This window comes from Indicator indicator, chromosome 4 (assembly GCF_027791375.1).
Source record: "Indicator indicator isolate 239-I01 chromosome 4, UM_Iind_1.1, whole genome shotgun sequence".
In the NCBI taxonomy this organism is placed as follows: Eukaryota; Metazoa; Chordata; class Aves; order Piciformes; family Indicatoridae; genus Indicator; species Indicator indicator.
The window spans coordinates 38968739-38989431 of record NC_072013.1 but is presented as its reverse complement, the minus strand read 5'-3'; the positions used below and the strand labels follow the sequence as shown (position 1 = coordinate 38989431).

Genomic DNA, 20693 nt, shown 5'->3' with positions numbered 1-20693 from the left:
TTGGTGTCACACACACAATGTGTGCTTAGGGCGTTTTGAGAAGAGTGAGAAGAGTGCTCTGTTCAAATTTATTCCTAGCTGACTGTAAGGATGCATCCTATGTGAGCAAAGGCTGATTCAAAACATCAGAACAATATTTTGGTTTTTCAGCGCAGCTGTTTAAAGTGGTTAGACATGTTACTGTGAAGACAGTTTAAGTAGCAATCATAGAATCATAGAGTTGTTAGGATTGGAAGGGACCTCAAGGATCATCCAGTTCCAACCCCCCTGCCATGGCCAGGGACACCTCACACCACAGCAGGTTGCTCACAGCCACATCCAGCCTGGCTGCAAAAACCTCCAGGGATGAGGCTTCCACCACCTCCCTGGGCAACCTGTGCCAGTGTCTCACCATTGTCATTGGATGTCTTCCTAACATCCAATCTGAATCTCCCTATTTCTATTTTTTTTCCATTCCCCCTAGTGCTATCATTTTCTGACATCCTAAAAAGTCCCTCCCCAGCTTTCTTGTAGGCCCCCTTCAGATACTGGAAGGCCACAAGAAGGTCTCCTGGGAGCCTTATCTTCTCCAGACTGAACAGTCCCAACTCTCTCAGTCTGTCCTCATAGGAGAGGTGCTCCAGCCCTCTGATCATCCTCCTGGACCATCTTAGTGTAGGTAGTAGGGGAAGTGGGAGCTGGGCTGTGGCTTTATGGCTGCCTGTGCTGGAACAAGATCAATATTCTCCTTTTGCAAATGGTTTAAAATGTTGTAGTGGTGAGTTGAAAGCCAGTGGTATAACGACTTGACTTGGAGGAAACCTTGGGAGCTGCATTTGTCAAGTGGGTAGGAAAACTGTTCATGCATACCCAGCATCCAAAGCTTCATTGGCAGCCCAAACACAAAGAACTGAAAGGTCATTCTTCTTCTTGCAGCGTGATGGCTTGTTGGCATATTTTGACACACTGGTACAAAGCTGAAAGGTTTTGACCTTAGTGCAACACTGAAGGACTTTGGGGTTGTTTAGCTATCTGCTGCTTGTAGGTTTTCACACGTGCTTTGCTTTGCTCCTTTTTTCTCTCCCTCCTGCCTCCATTTGAATTTGTAAATTAATCTTAACCCAAAAAATTAATCTGGATAAATAAGAGAGTTTCTGATGGGATTTGTTGCCTAGAATTCTATATAGATAAATTTCTTTAAAAGCAATGCACTTCTGTAACATTGCCTTCTCAACTTGCTAGTCCTAGTAGCACCCAAGTCAGACACATTTCACAGAATCAGAGACTTTTTGGGGTTTATAGACAAGAAGAGAATCCAAAGCAGTGAAGAGGCCATTTTCTGCTTGCCTCCTGATTCAACAGTTTGCTTGGTGAGGATGACAAAATTCTGTGTTCTCCTGTAAGACAGACAGAGCTCTCTGTGCTCTCACACACACACACACACACACACACATTAGAGGCATACCTCTGCACATCACAGATGTTCTGGATAGATTTAGCTTCTTTCCAACTTGAATTACTGCTACCTTTATTTAATGACACATGAAGAGTATAAAAATCAACATATCGCTTATAATTTTTTTTTAATTTACTTTTTTTTCTTTACCTTAGCTCCAAAGTACTGTTCTGCAGATTTTGCAAGTCATGCCCTCTTAAACAGCATCATTGAATAACAGAGTGTTAAATCATTTTCCATTCAGACCGTGGCTTATGCTTAGCATTGCTCTAATGTTGTTTGGCTGAGGTTGTTTTATTTTGTGTGAAAGCTAATTTTTTGTCAAAGCAAACACACTGTGTTCATGTGAACATTTACATTTGAATGATTATTATTAATTAAGTCTATCTTTCCATGCCTTTTTTTTTTTTTCTCCCTTGGACACTGTATTTAATATGGACACACAACTGGGATTTTTCATTATCATTTAATTCTATTACTTAAGCCTCTATCACTGTTAAATTGTTACATTTTCAGCTTAAGTAGGAAACAAAGAGCCACAGACTTTGGTTAAATTATTTGTACCTTGTATTTTTTCTGTCCTGTCTTGAACACTATCATGTCACAGGAGTCTCCTGTAGTGCAGAGAGAGCATTTTCAGCCTCTATCCACATCACTGCAAGGCTTCAGCTCCAATTTTCCTGGTATTTCTCATTCAGATTAGACAACCATCTAAGTTTATGTACAATAAGAGCTGACAGCATAGATCCTGCTATGCTTGCCAAAGGCCTGGTTGCAGACACTCCTCTATGTCAAAGAATGTCAACCCCCCACAGACCTTACCTTTCAGAATTCCTTGTAATTTTTAATTGACATTTACATCTGACATTTTCAATGTATTTCTTAGTGTTGAGTCTTTATCTACCTAGGAATAGTTCAACCCAACCCAAAACAAAAAAGAATCCCTTCCTGTAAACTATGATATCATGTATTTTTTATTCAACAAGGTCAAGTTGCAGGGCTGAAACTCAAGAATGACCAACTCCCCCTTCCCTTGTGTAATTCTATATTTGCTAGTCTAATCCATTTTAAATGGCAGTTGAGGAGGGTAGGTAGTGGGAGTATAAAGCAAAATTTAACTCTTAGCACTAATGAACAAAGCAGATTGCTATTGCTGTGTGCATCATGCACAGAAAAGATCCAGAGATTTATTTGCAAGACGTTTTAAGCATACTAAGAGAGACTGCCCTTTGAGTCAGGTACTTGGATATTGAAAGTGGTCCCTTCATACCCATCTTCATGCAACATGCACCTAAGCAGCTTAATACTGCAAATGAAGGGGTGCTGGCAGGTATGTCCTTTGGCTGCATGGTGCAGTGTGTTGTGCTTCCTTGCCTTCAGGAATCTGGAGTTTTCATTCAGTTTAAAAATACTAAAAGCCTAATAAATTAGCATGAGCATAATTCTCAGAATGCCAGGTTGGAAGGGGTCCCAAGGATCGTCTGCTCCAACCTTTCTAGGTGATGGTGTAGTTGAAATGAGCTGGCCCAGCACCCTGGCAAGCTGAGCCTTAACTGACCAATGTAGGAGGGACTCACTGCTTCCCTTGGGAGATGATTCCAGTGTCTGACTGTTCTCACTGTGAAAAATTTTCTTCTGGAGTCCCAGTGGGAATCTCCCCAGCAGTAACTTGTCCCCATCATCCCTTGTCCTTGCCATGGGACTCTCCTTGAAAGAAAAGGAGTCTCCACCCTCCTGGTAGCCACCCTTTATGTGCTAGTATGTGGTAACAGGGTGTCCCCTAAGCCTTCTCATCCCAAGGCTGAACAAACCCAGCTCTCTCACCCTTTCCTCACATGGCAGGGCTTCCAGTCCTCTGATCATTCTCATGGTCCTTCTCCAGACACGTTCCAGCCTGTCCACATCTTTTTTTTGTACAGCAGGGACCAAAACTGCAGGCAGTGCTCCAGGTGTGGTCCAGCCAGCGCTGGGTAGAGCGGGACAATGGTTTCTGTATCTCTGCTGGTAATTATCCATCTATTAGAATGAAGGACCACAGTTGCTCATAAATGTCACAAAGCAAAGAAGTAGAAGCAGCATTTTGTCACAAATAATGCTGCTTTCCTCCTAATTAGTTCATTTACATTTAACAAATTAAGGGCACGATTCAGCCCGAAGATAATCTAGTAGCACATCATAGCTTTACTGACCTGTATTTGTATATGCCAAATTGAAGTTAATTAGAAATGGAGGTGCTGTTTGTTTTATCTGTCAGAAAGCTCATCTTTAAAAAAAAAAAAAAAAGAAAGGAAAAAAAAAAAACCACAACCTTAGATGCATTTTTTCCCCCCCCCAAACATTTATCATCTAAATAATAGTCTTGCCAAGATGGCAGCCTCATAATAAACTCTTTTCAGTGGAGTGATGGGTAATGAAGCTTGCTTGTGAAGGCAGCGAAAAATGTTGTCTAGCCAAATGTGTGAATATGATGGCTGGAGAATCAGTGGACTTTCTCAGTCATCAATCTTTTTAGTAGCCTCTTCTACATCTGAATATTTTGATAGATGATCTAATAATTGAGTTATCTGTCTTTCTAACTATCAGAGTTGCATAAAAATTATTCTCACATGCTATTGACTGTTATATATATCAGGCATCCAGTAAATTTTTCAAAGAAAGGTCCAAGAGGTGGAAGAATTTAGTTATGTCTTAAGCAGCCTTTAATGTATTAAATGATTAAATTGATATGCAGAGAATATAAAATTTTATGCTAATACGGGGGGGGGGGGGAAATTAAAAAGTGAGTAGTGTCAATAGGTGATTACAGATAAGATCACATTAAAGCATCAAAAATGGGAGACCAGTGGAGTTAGTGCACAATCTAAGAGAGATTTGAGGTATCAGATGAGTTAGATTCAGAAGTGCCTGGCTGGATGGTGGACACCAGTCACATTTACACTGCAGTTCTTGGCTGAGGCAGAAAGCAAGAACAATATTAGTATGGAGTCCCAAGTCACCACTCACCCTCTCTGTGAGCCATTTCTCTTGAGTAAAGATGAGACTGAAAAGTACATATTGAAACCACCCACATTTTGTTTATTCTGGGAGATTGTGCAATATGGATTTATGTTTCCAGAGCAGGAGAATCTGAGAATCTGCTTTCCTGGGACAGGAATCTTGCGTTAGAGGAGGCACTTGGAGTATTTGGATAAGTTGCATTAAGCACATTGTTTGATGGTGTCTTCCTAGGGCTTCTGAGTAGCAGAGTAAAATGATTGTTGGTGGTTCAAACAGACTTAATTCTTGACCTTCCATTTCTGCTCAACGAGTTAGGGAAAAATTCTTTTCACAATTTAACAAAATTTAGCAATTTAGCAAAAATCCTTTTGACGGTTTTTCACTCAGAATAGTTTTAATTCAAATACCAGTTTATGTTTATTTACAGTCTTTTCTATGGATTATCACAGAATGTTAGGGGTTAGAAGGGACCTTGAAAAATCACCCAGTCCAACCCCCCTGCCAGAGCAGGGTCACCTATACCAGATCACAGTGGAACGCAACCAGGTGGGTTTTGAATGTCTCCAGAGAAGGAGACTCCAAAACCTCTCTGGGTAGCCTGCTCCAGGGCTCTGGCACCCTCACAGGGAAAAAGTTTTCCCTTCTGTTCACATGGAACCTCCTCTGCTCCAGCTTGCCCCCATTGCCCCTTGTCCTGTCATTGGACATCCCTGAGCAGAGCCTGGCTCCATCCTCCCAACACTCACCCTTCACATCTTTATCAACATGAATGAGGTCACCCCTCAGGCTCCTCTTCTCCAAGCTCCAAGCCCCAGCTCCCTCAGCCCTTCCTCAGCAGGGAGATGTTCCACTCCCTTCAGCATCTTTGTGGCTCTGTGCTGGACTCTTTCAAGCACTTCCCTTTCCTTCTTGAGCTGACAGGCCCAGAACTGGATTCCAGATGTGGCCTCACCAGGGCAGAGTGGAGGGGGAGGAGAACTTCTCTCAACCTGCTAATAGAATGTTCCTTCTTGTAAATTCTGTAAAACTGTATGTTAGGAATTCTTTTCTTTTCTGTTTTTTTTTTTTTGTTGTGGGTTTGTTTTTTTTTTTTTAATGCAGTTATTCTGGATTCCAATCTATTTTCATTTTTCAGTTCTTCTGGGCTTCACAACTCCAGCAAGGCATAGACAAGCACCTCTTATGACTAGTTCTCCAGCTAGCAAAGTGCCTTCTCTTGCTCAGTTCAGCCAACATTTAATAAATGTTTAGAAATATCTGAGGGCTGGGGGTCAAGAGGGAGGGGACAGGCTCTGCTCACTTGCACCCTGGGATAGGACAAGGGGCAGTGGATACAACCTACAGCACAGGAGGTTCCACCTCAACATGAGGAGGAACTTCTTCACTGTGAGGGCGACAGAGCACTGGAACAGGCTGCCCAGAGATGTTGTAGAGTCTCCTTCTCTGGAGCCTTTCCAGCCCCATCTGGATGTGTTCCTGTGTGACCTGTGCTGGATTCTCTGGTCCTGCTCTGGCAGGGGGGTTCGACTGGATGACCTTCAGAGGTCCCTTCCAACGCCTAACATCCTATGATCCTGTGAACTAAAGTGACCAGGATGCTTTCTTGAGAATATTAAATAGTTGTTCACTCAGAAGAGAATTTTAATGTGGAGCAAAGTGATTGCTTTATAGTTATTACCTGATTAAAAGAGAACGATGGAGTTCAAAGAGTTGGCTGTTACCATCAGTTGACAAGAAGATGGAGTCTCCTTCTCTGGAGGGATTCAAAATCCACCTGGGTGTGATCCTGTGCAACTTTCTTTGGGTGACCCTGCTTCAGCAGGGAGGTTGGACTAGATGATCTCCATAGGTCCCTTCCAACCCTCACCATTCTGTGATTCTGTGATTCTAAGGACTTTGTCCAAGTATCACTGGGGACTCTTTGGATGTTGCCACTGCCTATAAGTCTACAAACTGACCAAAGTTTTGGCTGTCTCACTGACTGCCATTGTGGCTGTCATGCTTAATGAACAAAGTTCTTGAGGTTGAAGAGTTCTGGTTAAAAGTGCCTAGTTAGATGAATTGAGTGCCAAAAGTGTAAAAGCTGACAATAAAAATTTGATTCTGATTTCACACTTGGTCTTGCAGTATTACACCACACATAAGATGTCTACATTTTTTTTTTCTCTAATGTTTAATTGGATTTTTTTTTCTCACTTTTCAATTACAGAAGTGGTTCTGAATCTAGAAATTTATAAGCAATTAACTGGAACTACCTGGGCAACCTGATCTAGTGGAAAGTGCTCCTGCCCATGGCAGAGGGGTTGGAACAGGATGATCCTTGAGGTCCCTTCCAACCTGACAATTCTGTGATTCTGTGAACTGATCAAAGCCAACATTTGATTTCCTTTACTGTATGCTTTAAATCAGTTGACAGTTGTTCTTATTAGTACATGTAGCATGTAGAGGAGGCTGAGGGGAGACCTCATGGCTCTCTACAACTACCTGAAAGGATGTTGTAGAGAGGCTGCTGCTGGTCTCTTCTCACAGGTAATTAGTGATAGAACAAGAGGGAATGGCCTCAAACTACAACTGGGTATGTTTAGTCTGGACATTAGGGAGAAGTTTTTCCCAGCAAGAGTGGTCAGGCATTGGAATGTGCTGCCAAGGGAGGTGTTGGAGTCCCCAAGCCTGGATGTGTCAGGGTGGTTTGGATGTGGTGCTTGGAGACATGACCCTTGTAGAGTAGGGTTGTGGGTTGGACTTGGTGATCCTGAGGGTCTTTTCCAACCTGAATGTTTCTGTGATTCTGTGATTCCTAAGTTCTTCTGCAAACAGAGTGTGTTCTGCAAACTTAGGTATATATTTCTGTAGAGTATTTGGAATGTGTGTACATCACAAGTTAGGAATGAGAGCTTCATTTCCCTCTGCTAATCAAAATAGCAAGCCCCTGTGTTCCCTCTGCTCAGTCCTTTGATTAGCATGCTCTCCTCCACCACTGGTCCTCAATACCAACATCACGAAATCGTGCCCTTTCATTTTAAAGGATAAAACTGCCTTTGTCAGGAGTGCTCAAAGACATTCCAAGATTTACATCTGAATTGTCAAAAGTAGAACTGCACAGCTTCTCTGGTGTGGGACATTATTAGTGAAACAAAGAACTATTTTAATTTTTCCTGCATAGGCCTTAAATATTGACACTGTGAGGCTGGTTTAGTCGTGATGCTGAAAATATTTGTCCTTCATCCAGTTTTTTTTTTTTAAGATGTGTTTTTTATCAGCAAGAGACAGTCAACTGCATGAGAGAGCCTCAGCAGACATTTCTGTTTGCATGGTCCAAGCCTGTCTCTTCAGGTTTCATTCTTTAGGGCTGATGTCTAGTTAGCTCTTATCAAAACTAATACCATCTGAAGTACCAGGCTTCTGCTGGTCACACAACCAACATGAACATTGCTTCAGTCTTGACTCAGATTATTAAAGACAGTATCTCTTGAAAAGCTGAGCTTTGTTTCACTGTCCAGATCAATTATATCTCCTGAATGCACTGCCGTGAAGGTTTGGCTGCTCCTTTCGGCAGCCGAAATGCATCTCAGTTAAATTCATTCTGTGCATTTGTAAATCTAAACAAAACAAAACCAAACCAAAACAAAACAACAAAACAGAATTCAGTTGCTTAGATTAAAGCTTTGTTGCCATTTCTATCATGTCTTGATGCTACTCAGTCAGGAAGATGTCTTGCTGACATCTCGGTGCTGAAATAGTGCAGTAAGCTGAAATGGTTATGAAGGAAGAGACCAAGATGGCTTTTGAAGGAATAGACCTAGATGGCTTTGGTCAACTAAGAGTTCAGGTATTTGTATAAAATTTATCAATTACTGTGTAATATTTCATCACCTAATAGTATCAGGTATTTGTAGACAACTTTGAGTGTACCATCCAAATATGTTCATTTTAATGACTACAGAAAGCTAGTCTCAAAGTCCTAGGGTTTCCATATGCATGATGGAACACTGTTCCCTGTATTTCTTTTCTGCTTTTGCATTTCTTGTGTGCTGAGTTCACGGTGGTTTAGATTCATTCACTGCTGAACTTGGATCTTTCAAATTCACGATTGGGAAGATGTTGCAATTTACAGGCTTTGAAATTGACGGAGAGGGAATTCAGCGAGGGATTCAGCCACAGAATGATGTAAGGGCTCATGATCAGCTTATAAGTGCAGTATTGTGTAATATCATAACACACTGCAGCAGTTCAGGGGTTGTCAACTTTTCTTTACCACAAGGGGGGCTTTGACCACAATGTTTTTCATCTAATCAAGTTGAATTGATCCCAAATCTGTTTAAATGATCGAGTCATGTACACTTGATCACATTATTTATACCTCTTCATTTGGAATGTGCTATTTACTCAATTTTAACCTCATGAAAAGTAGACCTATTCCAGGCTTTCTGCAGAGCAGTCATTTTAAAAGTGTATTCTCAATTATTTATTTCAAAAGGAGAAATACTTTGTGTCCTTTGCCACCTAGCCTATAAATTAAGGCAGATTTTTTTCTGGCACACGGAGGGTGCCTGTGAATTTTTGAGGCTCCAAAGCTGTAACCCAACTTCAAGAAGACAATGATGGCAGTGAGCTTCTGCCCAGAGTTAATCAGCTGCAGAATTTGTAAACTGCATATGTGTCAAAGTTGAAAATGTTAGCACTCTGATAGAAGCTTGAAAAGGTTAGAGCTGATAAAAGCCATCAGCAGTTAAAGAAAGTGATTTATGGGAATGTAATGACACAAAATGCCTCATTTATCACTCATCTATAGATAGGTTAAGGTTTCTGTGTCATGCTTTAAAAACTTGACCACTTAGAATTGTCAAAATAGGTATTTAATTGCTCATCACACATTTCACTTCAAATTTCCCTTGCTTGGATTTTGGTCATTTTCCTGGTTTGCTTCTCATATGGTTCTTTTTAAAGTCCTTCATATTTCATATTTATTTCAAATGGCATGCTCAGTGCTCTGTTAGAACTTTTATTAGGTAAAGCTGTTGATTTGAGTGCTATCCAGATCTTCTGTTGATTTACAATTTCACTCAGCCTAAGTGTAAGGAAAATGACTGAAGGGTTCATTTTCTTTTTGTTTTATACCACTAATTCTCATCAGTAGTTTACAGCTTTCTAATTCAGTCCTTACATTTCCTCTCCAAACTGAAACACGAGATTTAAAACTGAGATTCATCAATTGGTTTCCAGTTCCAGTCACTTAAGTCACTGTTTATCTCCATATAAATTAAATTTAATCCAAAACCACCACTCCTGTTAAATGATCCTAAAACAAGATGAAAATGGCAAGAAAAATGCAGGGTATTATGTTATCTTTTTACTGGTTTGAGACTGCTTTGGGGTTGGGTTGGTTTTTTTTAACTGTCCACAGTTTTATCACAATGCTGAAAAAAAAAAAAAACAAACAAAAAAGTAAATGCAAACATTGGTAAATCTTCATTAGAGATTTATCTTTAAGAACATGTTTGTAAAATAAAGCAACTAAAGGCTAAAATCAAGCAATTAAAGACTAAAATCAAGCAACTAAAGACTAAAATCAAGCAATTAAAGACTAAATCTTCACAGAGAATTATCTTTAAGAACATGTTTGTAAAATAAAGCAACTAAAGACTAAAATCAAGCAACTAAAGACTAAAATCAAGCAACTAAAGACTAAAATCAAGTAACTAAAGACTAAATCTTCGTAGAGAATTATCTTTAAGAACATGTTTGTAAAATAAAGCAAGTAAAGGCTAAAATCAAGAAACTAAAGACTAAAATCAAGCAACTAAAGACTAAATCTTCACAGAGAATCATCTTTAAGAATATATTTGTAAAATAAAGCAAGCAAGGACTGAAATAAAGCAACTAAAGGACTGAAATAAAGCAACTAAAGGCTAAAATAAAGCAACCACAGACTAAAATAAAGCAACTAAAGAGTAAAATAGAGGCTCAGCTGCTGAAAGAAAAAGTGTGCTAATGAAGTTTGTAAGGATTTCTATGTCTTTAGTTACTTATTTTCTTTTATTTTAATATTTGATCCTCTTATTTCTCGAGTTTATACAGAAAAGGAGAAGAATTTTAATTTTTAATACCTGAAGAAAAGCAAACTTACCTTGTTGTTAGCTTTCACAATTTATGGCCCCAGTTGTGTAGCATTCTGTTTGTTCAGCGATGACCTTCCAGGTTCGATTTAAAAAGAAGTCAGAAGCATTTGTCATGTCTGCTCCATCTTGTCCAGAGGTACCTATTGTAATTATAAAGGACTAATAAGGTTGTTTATAATATAACTGTCTGACAACCCTAAAAAAATCTTCTGGGGAGCAATTTCTGGTTTGTTTTTTTTTTCCTCTCCTCTATCTTAAGGGTAAACAAAAAAATTCTTTTCTCGTTTTATGTTACACTCTGCAACATTTAGTTGGGAAAGTATAAAGAACTTATACCTCCAAAAAAAAATTAACTTTGTTTTAATAACTACATGAGATGATTTTTCTCATTGCTAATAGTAGTGGTATGGCTATAGTACAGTTGCACCCTGTATTAAATTGGGAGTATATAGAAGTGATGATGATATACTAAAAAAAAAAAAAAATTAAATTTCTTTTGCAGTGTAGAAAAAAAAAAAACACACCAAAGCACCAACTATTTTCTGTCTGTTGCAAAAATCTGTCCCACATTAATATAGTGAGTGAGAAAAAAAAATCCAAATTAAGAAAACGTTGTTTATTCTGTTAGAAGAATTAGTGAAGCACTGCTCTAAGTAGGTGACACTGGAGTGGCATTTTACATTATATTATGTGTGATATATATTATATATAGCAGGTTTTTTACAATTGACTTATGATCATTTTCCCCTTCACATGTCTTTGTCTTGCATCCTCTCTTCTCTTCCCTCCCTTGTCTCAGCATCATCCAGCAATAGGACTTTTTTTTTTTTAATATAGGCATGTATCTAAGGTAAACAGAAACATCCTAAAACCAATGGAATCTGAATGTTTGACAGAAATGTTTACCTCTCTTGTAGGGTATGTAACAACACTCCAGTACTGTCAGGCTACCACACATCATTTAAATACCCTTAGACAGGAAAAGCCAAATCTTGACAATTCAGTAATCTCATCATGTGATTTCAAAAAGGCTTTTTTTTTTCCTGTTTTTTTTTTTTAATGTATCTACAATTGAGACAAATTTATGTTGTATGTATTTATGGTTGTTAAACTCAAAATTGTCTCATTTCATTAATTTTTAACATTGTGCTCTCTTAATGACTACGAAGAAATGTATTAAAATGCCTTAATTATAGGGCTGGAAGAAGAGAAAGCACAAGTCTTTTTAGCATATGATCTTTCAATTGTTCACTAAAGGATAAAGAGGGCATTCAAGCATGCTTTAGATAACTGTCAGCAATAATAAAATGCAAGGTAGTTTGTAGAGCCTTTAAAGACCTTTCAGGGAAATAGATTTAATTGAAAAAAAAAAAAAAAAACACAATAAAACGGACTTTCCATTTCAAAGAAATCCAAAATGTGATAAAATTTCAGGATGGTACTGTATTGAGAGTAAAGAACAGGGAAAAATAGCTGCAGTTCACAGAGCAGTGATAGCTTTATTTTGTCTGTGGGTGTGTAGCTGTCCTTTAGCTTCTAGCCCAGAGACAATGGGCAGCATATTAAGAGCATCTTTCAGGTTTTCTTAGCTGAGTAGTTTTACCTGTTTGGATTTTTTTTAGTCTGTTATGCTTTTAACAAGGGTTTGGGTTTTTTTTAATGCGAAGTGAAGATTTAGCTTCTTAGTTTAAAGTTCTGTGACCACAGTTACCCACGGAATATAAGTGACATGTTGACAGAAGCTCATTTGCCTGTTTGGCAGAGCCAGTATCACAGAATCACAGAATCAACCAAGTTGGAAGTGATCTCCAAGATCATCAAGTCCAACTGATCACCCAACCCTAACTAATCAACATCCACTGCTCCCTCCTAACATAGCAAGCTGGTCCTATCATCATAGAAACTCAGTCTGCCCTATCTTACTCAATTCCTCTCTAGCTCTTGAAGTCTCTGTTGAATGTATCTGTGCAGGGATCTGGGGGTGTGTAGATGTGTGTCTGGTGTGAGTCTGAGTGTGAGTCTGAGTGCAGGATAGACACCAGCAACTGGAGCTGGGCTGCAGGCTCAGGGGCTGGTTTGTGCAGATGACAGTAACTGGGAAGACTGGGATCCAGGGGCAGCTGCTGCATCTAGCCTGATTATAGAATCATAGAATCAACCAGGTTAGAAGGGACCTCCAAGATCATTAAGTCCAACTGATCACCCAGCCCTAACTAATCAACCAGACCATGGCACTGAGTGCCTCATCCAGTCTTTTCTTAAACACTTCCAGGGACGTTGACCGACCTACACCTCCCTGGGCAGCCCATTCCAATCTCTTTGTGGGAAGAGCTTCTTTGTAAGCTCAAGCCTAAACTTCCCCTGTACAGCTTGAGACTGTGTCCTCTTGTTCTGGTGCTGCTTGCCTGGGAGAAGAGACCAACCCCCACCTGGCTGCAACCTCCCTTCAGGAAGTTGTAGACAGCAATGAGGTCTCCCCTGAGCCTCCTCTTCTCCAGGCTAAACACCCCCAGCTCCCTCAGCCTCTCCTCACAGGGCTGTGCTCCAGACCCCTCCCCAGCTTTGTTGCCCTTCTCTGGATACATTCTAGCAACTCAACATCTTTCTTGAATGGAGGGTCCCAGAACTGGACACAGTACTCAAGGTGTGGCCTGACCAGTGCTGAGTATAGGGGCAGTATCTCCTACTCCTCTGTTACATGCTGTGAAAATCCACTTCAAAATATATTACCAATTTCTTCTTTTTTTTTCTTCTCATGTAACCAAAAATTGTGTTTGCCAGTAATGGTTTTGGTTGTGTGGTGTGTTGAAAAATTTAGCTAAGCACTTGCTCAGCACTATTGACTTATGCCACTTCTGGCAAACTTAGGAGCAACTCAACTTACAGGTGGTTTATAAACAACATTGACTGCTGATTTTTTTTTTCAGAGTAGTTTTGCTCCCTTGCTTAGCCTAATGGTTTCCTGAGGAAGTATTTTGCTATGTTGTTTTCTCTCACACTGCTGCACACACATCAATTGCATTGACTAAGTTGGTTTGTTGTCACTGGGTACCAAATGAATCTGCAGATAGATCAACTTCACTGAACTGCATTTCCAGCAAATGCTAAAACTCTCTCTGTCTTCAGGTTGCAAAAATGCTAACACTCTCTGTGTTTTTCTGGTTGCAACTGCTGGACCAAGTACATTATAAAGCATGTTCATAATGAAAATGTGGCTTCACTATTTAGAGCCTTGCTATATCCTCTAATAAATTACATTGGGGTTGTTAATTCCTGTCAGTATTCACTTTGTCACTGACTGATCACAGAAATGGGAAGTTGTCCCTGTGCTTTGACTTGGTGATTTTTCTTGCAGGAAAAATAAGGGTTTGTTTTCTGCTTGCACACATACCTTGAACTGGAGCACAAATGAATAGCAGTGGCTGTGTGAGAAAGATAGCTGGGATACTGCTGAAAGTGGACAAATGTTTGGCACTCTGCTGAATAAAAATGCCTCACTGTTGTCTTCATTGCTGGGCTTCCTGAGGCTTGGGGGCTCTGAACTAACCAAACTACAGGAGACTTCCATGCTTAGTTTTGGCAGCCTTTCTGTAGTTAGTGTGCATGTGTTTGAGAAAGAGGTGCCACACAGCATGCTGTCACCTTCCCACCCACTCACACCTCCTGGTTTGGTAGGGCTGTTAGAATCATAGAATCACAGAATGGTCTGGGTTAGAAGGGACTTCCAAAGGTCATTTAGTCCAAAGCCACTGTAGTCAGCAGGGACATCCTCCACTGCTTAGGGCTGGGTGATCAGTTGGACTGGATGATCTTGGAGGTCTCTTCCAACCTGGTTGATTCTATGATTCTATGATTCTACATCAGGTTGCTCAGAGCCTTGTCAAGCCTCACCTTGAATATCTCCAGGGATGGGGTTTCAACCACCTCTCTGGGCAACCTGTTCCAGTGTTCTACCACCCTCATGATAAAGAACTTTTTCCTCACATCCAATCTAAATCTCCTCTCATTTCAAACCATTGCCCCTCATCCTGTCCCTGCAGGCCTTTGCAAACAGTCTTTCTGCAGCTTTCTTGTAGCCCCCTTCAGGTCCTGGCAGGCTGCTATTAGGTCTGCCCAGAGCCTTCTCTTCTCCAGGCTGAACACCCCCAGCTCCCTCAGCCTGTCCTCACAGCAGAGGTGTTCCAGCCCCCTGATCACTTTGGTGGCCCTCCTCTTGACCCCCTCCAGCAGGCTGATGTCCTTCCTGTTTTGAGGACTCCAGAGCTGGATGCAATACTTCAGGTGAGGCCTTACCAGAACAAAGTGACAGAATCCCCTCTCTCCTTTTGGTGGCCATTCTTCTCTTGATGCAGCCTAGGATGTCATTGGCCTTCCGGGCTGCAATCTCACTCTGTTGCCTCATGTCCAGCTTCTCATCCACCAGCACTCCCAAGTCCTTTGCTGCAGGGCTGCTCTCAATTTCATCATCCCCCAGCCTGGATTGATATCTAGGGTTGCCCTGACCTTGCAGGACCTTATGCTTTGTCTTACTGAACCTCATGAGATTCTCAGCCTACCTTTCCAGCCTGTCCAGGTCCATCCTGTCCTTCAGACTTATCAACTGCACCACTCCTCTTGGTAGTTCTTGGAGTTCAGCCTCTAGCTGCTTACATGATTGCTAGTTAGCACATCTAGAATCATAGAATCATAGAATCAGTCAGGGTTGGAAGGGACCACAAGGATCATCCCGTTCCAACCCCCCTCCCATGGGCAGGGACACCTCACACTAGATCAGGCTGGCCAGAGCCTCAGTACAAGCTGAGGGTTTCATCATGCAAGTAATAAACACCCAAGACAGAATAATTCTGTCTTCATTTGCAGTGTTTTGTCTTTGAATTCTTTGTAACTGATTCTCATGCACTTGCTTCTGGACAATGGACAGGGTAAGGCATAATGGCTATCAATTTATGAATTTGAATCTCTGTTCCATTACTGATCTCTCTTGTTAATCACCATTTATAGCGTGTCAAGGAAGAGAAAAAGAAGCCAGGAGTTTGGCACAAAATGCTATGAAGACAGCAGAAAATTCCAGATGTCTTTTTTGGCTTGTGGTAGGGAATAAAGGATCAGATTCTAGGAAAAATACAGATCATGTCAAAGTACTTCTCAAATCCTGCTTCCCTGCACAGTGTCCAGGGGAAAGAGCTCAGATAGAGCAGTCTGTGTTCTCACTGTGAAGGAAAAGACTTTTGGAGCTGGGAAAACATCCCATGCTGTCTTTGTGTGTCCTGTGCTTTCCTGGTCCTTCTCTGTGAAATTATTGTGTGGAGCTCTGAAAATTGATCGCTTATAGATTTTATTTAATGTTATTATTTAATTGCCACAAGACCAATAGAGTGTAATAACCCTTAGAATCATAGAATGGCTTAGGTTGGAAGGGACCTCAGAGTTATCTCCTCCAACCTCCTCACCATGGGCAGGGACACCTCTCAACTAGACTCAGCTGCTCAAGGCCTCATCCAACCTGACCTTGAGCACCCACCAGTGATGAAGCATCCACAGCCTCCCTGGGTAACCTATTGCAGAGTCTCACCAACCTCATACAGAAGAATTTCTTCCTAAGATCCAGTCTGAACCTCACAACCCTTAGCCTGCTCAGCCTCTACCCTGGCTTGAGCAGACCACACACTTGGGCTGGGTCTGTGGGTTTGGCATGGGGGGAGAATCCTCCTCATCTGCAAACCTCAGGGAAACATCTGCATCATAATGTAACTCTTATCTCAGGATACATATATGTGTATGAGTCTGTCTGTGAACTGAAACTAGTAGAGAAATGATTTATTGTTTTTAAACAGAATATATTAACTTTCTTTAGTTAATTGCAAATGAGATGAAGGAAAAATAACACCAACCAAACCTGTTAGCATCATGGGAAATTCTTTTACCTATGGAGAAATAGGTAAAATAGGTGCTGCATAAGTCTTTTCTGTGACATGAGGGAATTTGTGCAGAACCTTCCTCTCAGGAGCTCACACTGTATGTTTTAGAGTATTAATTACCTAGTCAGATTTTATTAGGACCCTTTGAGTTTTGCATAATTAAAATCATAGCAGCAGCTCAAATGCTATGTGATGTGGAATGCAGAGCCTGGGCTTTGCCAAGAGTTCTTCTCCAAGGTTGCAAAGAAGGAGTGGAGAAATGGGATTTTAAAAGTCAAGTGTGACACTTAGAAAAATTTTAATTTTACATAGATATGTGTTTACCTTTCTAAAAAAAATAAAAAGAGAAGAAACCTTAAAAATCAAGCATAGTAGATTTTGCTGCAGCAATCCTATGTGCAGAGTTTTGGAAGTATTTATGAATTTTAAAATGCAAAGCTGTAGAACTGTAGTAGCAGGTAGCTTTGGACAGGTTTCTGCACACCTGCAAGTTAAGCTTTGCAGATACAATGTGAGAAAAATTGTTTATTATGTATATGTTTATTATCTATTATCTATATATTATATATATAGTAGTTTATTATCTATATACTTGGACTATTATCTATATACTTGGACTGGTTAGTTTGAGGAAGAGGAGGCTAAGGGGAGGCCCTCTACAACTACCTGAAAGGACAATAGAGAGGTAGGCACTGGTCTCTCTTCTCACAGGTAATTAGTGATGGTAAACGAGGGAATGGCCTCAAGCTGCACCAGGGGAGGTTTAGGCTGGACATTAGGAAACATTTTTTCCCTGCAAGAGTGGTCAAGCATTGGAACAGGCTGCCCAGGGAGGTGGTGGATTCACCATCCCTGGATGTGTTTAAAGGTCATTTGTATGTGGAGCTTAGCAATGTGGTTTTGTGGTGCCCTTGGTAGAGTAGGGTTGATGGTTGGACCTGATGCTCTCCAGGCTCTTTTCCAGCCTGACTGATTCTGTGATTCTAAGTGCATACAAGTGACAGCGAATTGTCACTGCGTTTTAGGTCGTGTGACCATACACAGCACATACACATCATCAGCTGTTACATGCAGTCATTCTGTCCAGCAGAGGTCTAGTTCTGCTCGAGGTTAGTTGTAGTGTCAGTGAAAGTGTAGTGTCTCAGTGAAAGTAACAGTAAAGCAGCCACCAGGACTAGTTTTGACCTGTGTAGTGATTTGGTCTTTCAGATTAAGGGACGGGGTGTAAGATCTGGAGATCATAAGATTTATTCTGGAGAACAAACCTGATGGACATTAGGGACATTTTTTTCCCAGCAAGAGTGGTCAGGGATTGGAATGTGCTGCCCAGGGAGGTGGTTGAGTCCCCAAGCCTGGATGTGTTCAAAGGTAGTTTGGATGTGGTGCTTGGGGCTATGGTTTAGGGGTGAACCTTGCAGAGTAGGTTTCTGGGCTGGACTTGGTGATCCTGAGGGTTTTTTCCAACCTGAATGTTTCTGTGATTCTGTGATCTGCAAATGTACTGAGTGAGAGTAACATACAGCACATCCAGTGAAGGACCACAAAGATGATGAAGGGTGTGGATTATCTTTCATATGAGGAGAAGCTGAGAGAGCTCAGCTGTTTAGCCTAGAGAAGAGCAGGTTCCACAGAGGTATCTTACCAGTGTATATAGACATCAAGTGGGAGGCAGCACACATAGGAAGCCAAGCTCTTTTCCCCATCCAGAGAGTGGGACAAGAGGCAAACTGAAATACAGGAATGTCTATTGAAATGTTAAGAAACCTCTTTTTTTTATTATAAGAGCTGTGAAACCCTGGAGCAGGCTCTCCAGAGAGGTTGTGAAGTCTCCATCCTTGGAGATAATCAAAAGCTGACTGGGAAAAGCCCCGAGCAAAGTGCCTCTAGTCACCCTGCTTTGAACAGGACCTACGCAGCCTCTAGAGGTCCCTTTTTAGCTCAGCTATTCAGTGTTTCTATGTGATTTAATTAATTATCATTTTTATCTGTATTACTTTCATGTTGAAAAAAGACACAGAGGGAGTGATGTGTCCTGATCTAGTGGAAGGTGTCCCTGCCCATGGCAGGAGGGTTGGAACTAGGTGACCCTTGGGGTCCCATCCAGTTCTGACAATTCTGTGATGTTGTGATGTCAAAATAAGTGGGAGAAAATGAATTCTGAAGAGCTTTAGTCCAATAGGCTGTGCTGCTATTACATTTAATGTCAGATTTCCTAGATGAGGAAATTCTTTCTCCAGTTTTCAGGGTGAGAGGGAAAATTAGGCTGAAGAAAATGAGGAAAAAAATAGAATCATAGAATCAGTCAGGGTTGGAAGGGACCACAAGGATCATCCACTTCCCACACCCCTGCCATGGGCAGGGACATCTCACACTAGATCAGGCTGGCCAGAGCCTCATCCAGCCTGGCTGCAAACACCTCCAGGGATGGGGCCTCAACCACCTCCCTGCACAACCCGTTCCAGGCTTTCACCACTCTCATGGGGAAGAACTTCTTCCTCACATCCAGCCTGAATCTCTCCACTTCCAGCTTTATTCCAGTGTTGTCTACCTGTTAACATTCACCTGAAAATTAATGATAAGTGCTAAACACGAGTATAACATCAAAAACTAAGTTAAAAGCTTAAACAGGGAGAAAGCTCTGAAGGAATAAGGGAAAGGTGGTAGTAAGAGGGAAGTTTTGTAAATCCTGTTTGTCTGGTGGTAGGAGACGCAGGCTTACAAAGTTCGCAGTAACTGCCGACAGATCCAAATATGTTGAAGGTTGTAATCTTTTGAAAGAAGTTGGTTGGCTTTCCTGTTGGCCCTCCTATCAACTTTAACCTCCAACCTTCTCCGGCATGCATCACTACAAATAAAACTGCTGAGGTTTGACAAGAGGATATAAAGTCAGGAGGCCATCGCACAGAGATCTCGACATGATTCTTCTTTAACCCTAAGCTTAAACGAACGCTGCTTTAAGTCAGGGTCTTTAGTAAGGAGTCATAAACACTCACACGTATCACTTTGGTTTTAATAATTGCTGTTTTTACCAGAGAAGAGAAGAAATATACATAGCAAATTATGTTTGACAACTGAAATGTGGTGGGTTTGTTACTGGTTGTCTTTGGCCATTACATGAATTGCTGTTCTTCATTGTAATATATACATTGTCGTGCAAGCTGCATTTGATATTGCTATCAACATGGCATTTGTGTGCAGTGTGAGAAAGGATTCTTTAGCTCTTGATTAAGGCAAGCCAGAGGACAAAAAAATAACTTGTGTGTTTATCTTTACCAATGTCAGTAGTACAATCTTTAGATCTGTAGTCACCTGTGATGGTTTTGGCTTTTCTTTGTGTCTAATTTGCACCTTTACATTATAGAATTATAGAATGGTCGGGGTTGGAAAGGGCCTCCAAAGGTCATTCAATCCAACCCCCTCTGCAGTAAGCAGGGACATCCTCAACTAGATCAGGCTGCCCAGAGCCCTGTCAAGCCGCACCTTGTATGTACCTTTTAACAACCTAGGAACCATACTAACTAAAAGTTTTTCTTTATTATTCCACTCCTGAAAGCTGCCTATGTAGGGTTTCCATTGTGCTATCCTGGTAGGGGTGGGTGTCAAGTGGAGGGGGGCAAACCCTTTTTTTGTGGTGTGCAGTAATAAGACAAGGAAGAACAGGTACAAGCTTGAACATAGAAGGTTTCACCTCAACATGAGGAGAAACTTCTTTACAGTGTTGGAACAGGCTGCCCAGAGAGGTTGTGGAATCTCCTTTTCTGGACACCTTCAAAAGCCATCTGGATGCATTCCTGCCTGGGTGATCCTGCTTTGGCAGGGGCGTTGGACCCGGTGATCTCTGGAGGTCCCTTCCAACCTCTGATGTTCTGTGGTCCTGTGCTACTGTGATTCACATCGATTTCTGGTGCTGCCTGTACTCTGGGAAACTGTGGATGTTGCTGTTTGTCAAACCATGCAGTATGTACATTTTGGAAATTCCTGGAAGATTGAGGCTTGACTGATCTGGGATAAGGGAAAGCTTTTAAAAAGTTAAATGTAGTTATTTCTTTCTCCCAGCAGAACCTTAGGCTGCATGATTTAATACCTTAACAAGAGGAGTATAATTTAGCTGAAAATGTGTTGTGAGAGAATTTGCTCACACCGTGACTTTTGGCTTGTGAGAATCTGAGTCTCAAGCTCAGGGGAAGTTGCCAGGGGGGAAGTGCCAGGGGAAGTTGAGGCTCG

The 20693-nt window shown here is 41.2% G+C and overlaps 1 protein-coding gene across 1 annotated transcript in view; it reads left to right on the top strand.

The window, feature by feature from the left end:
- The window catches only part of CDIN1 (CDAN1 interacting nuclease 1), a 139923-nt gene that overhangs the window by 74389 nt on the left and 44841 nt on the right, over positions 1-20693 (top strand). The gene's annotated exons all lie outside the window — the stretch shown is intronic.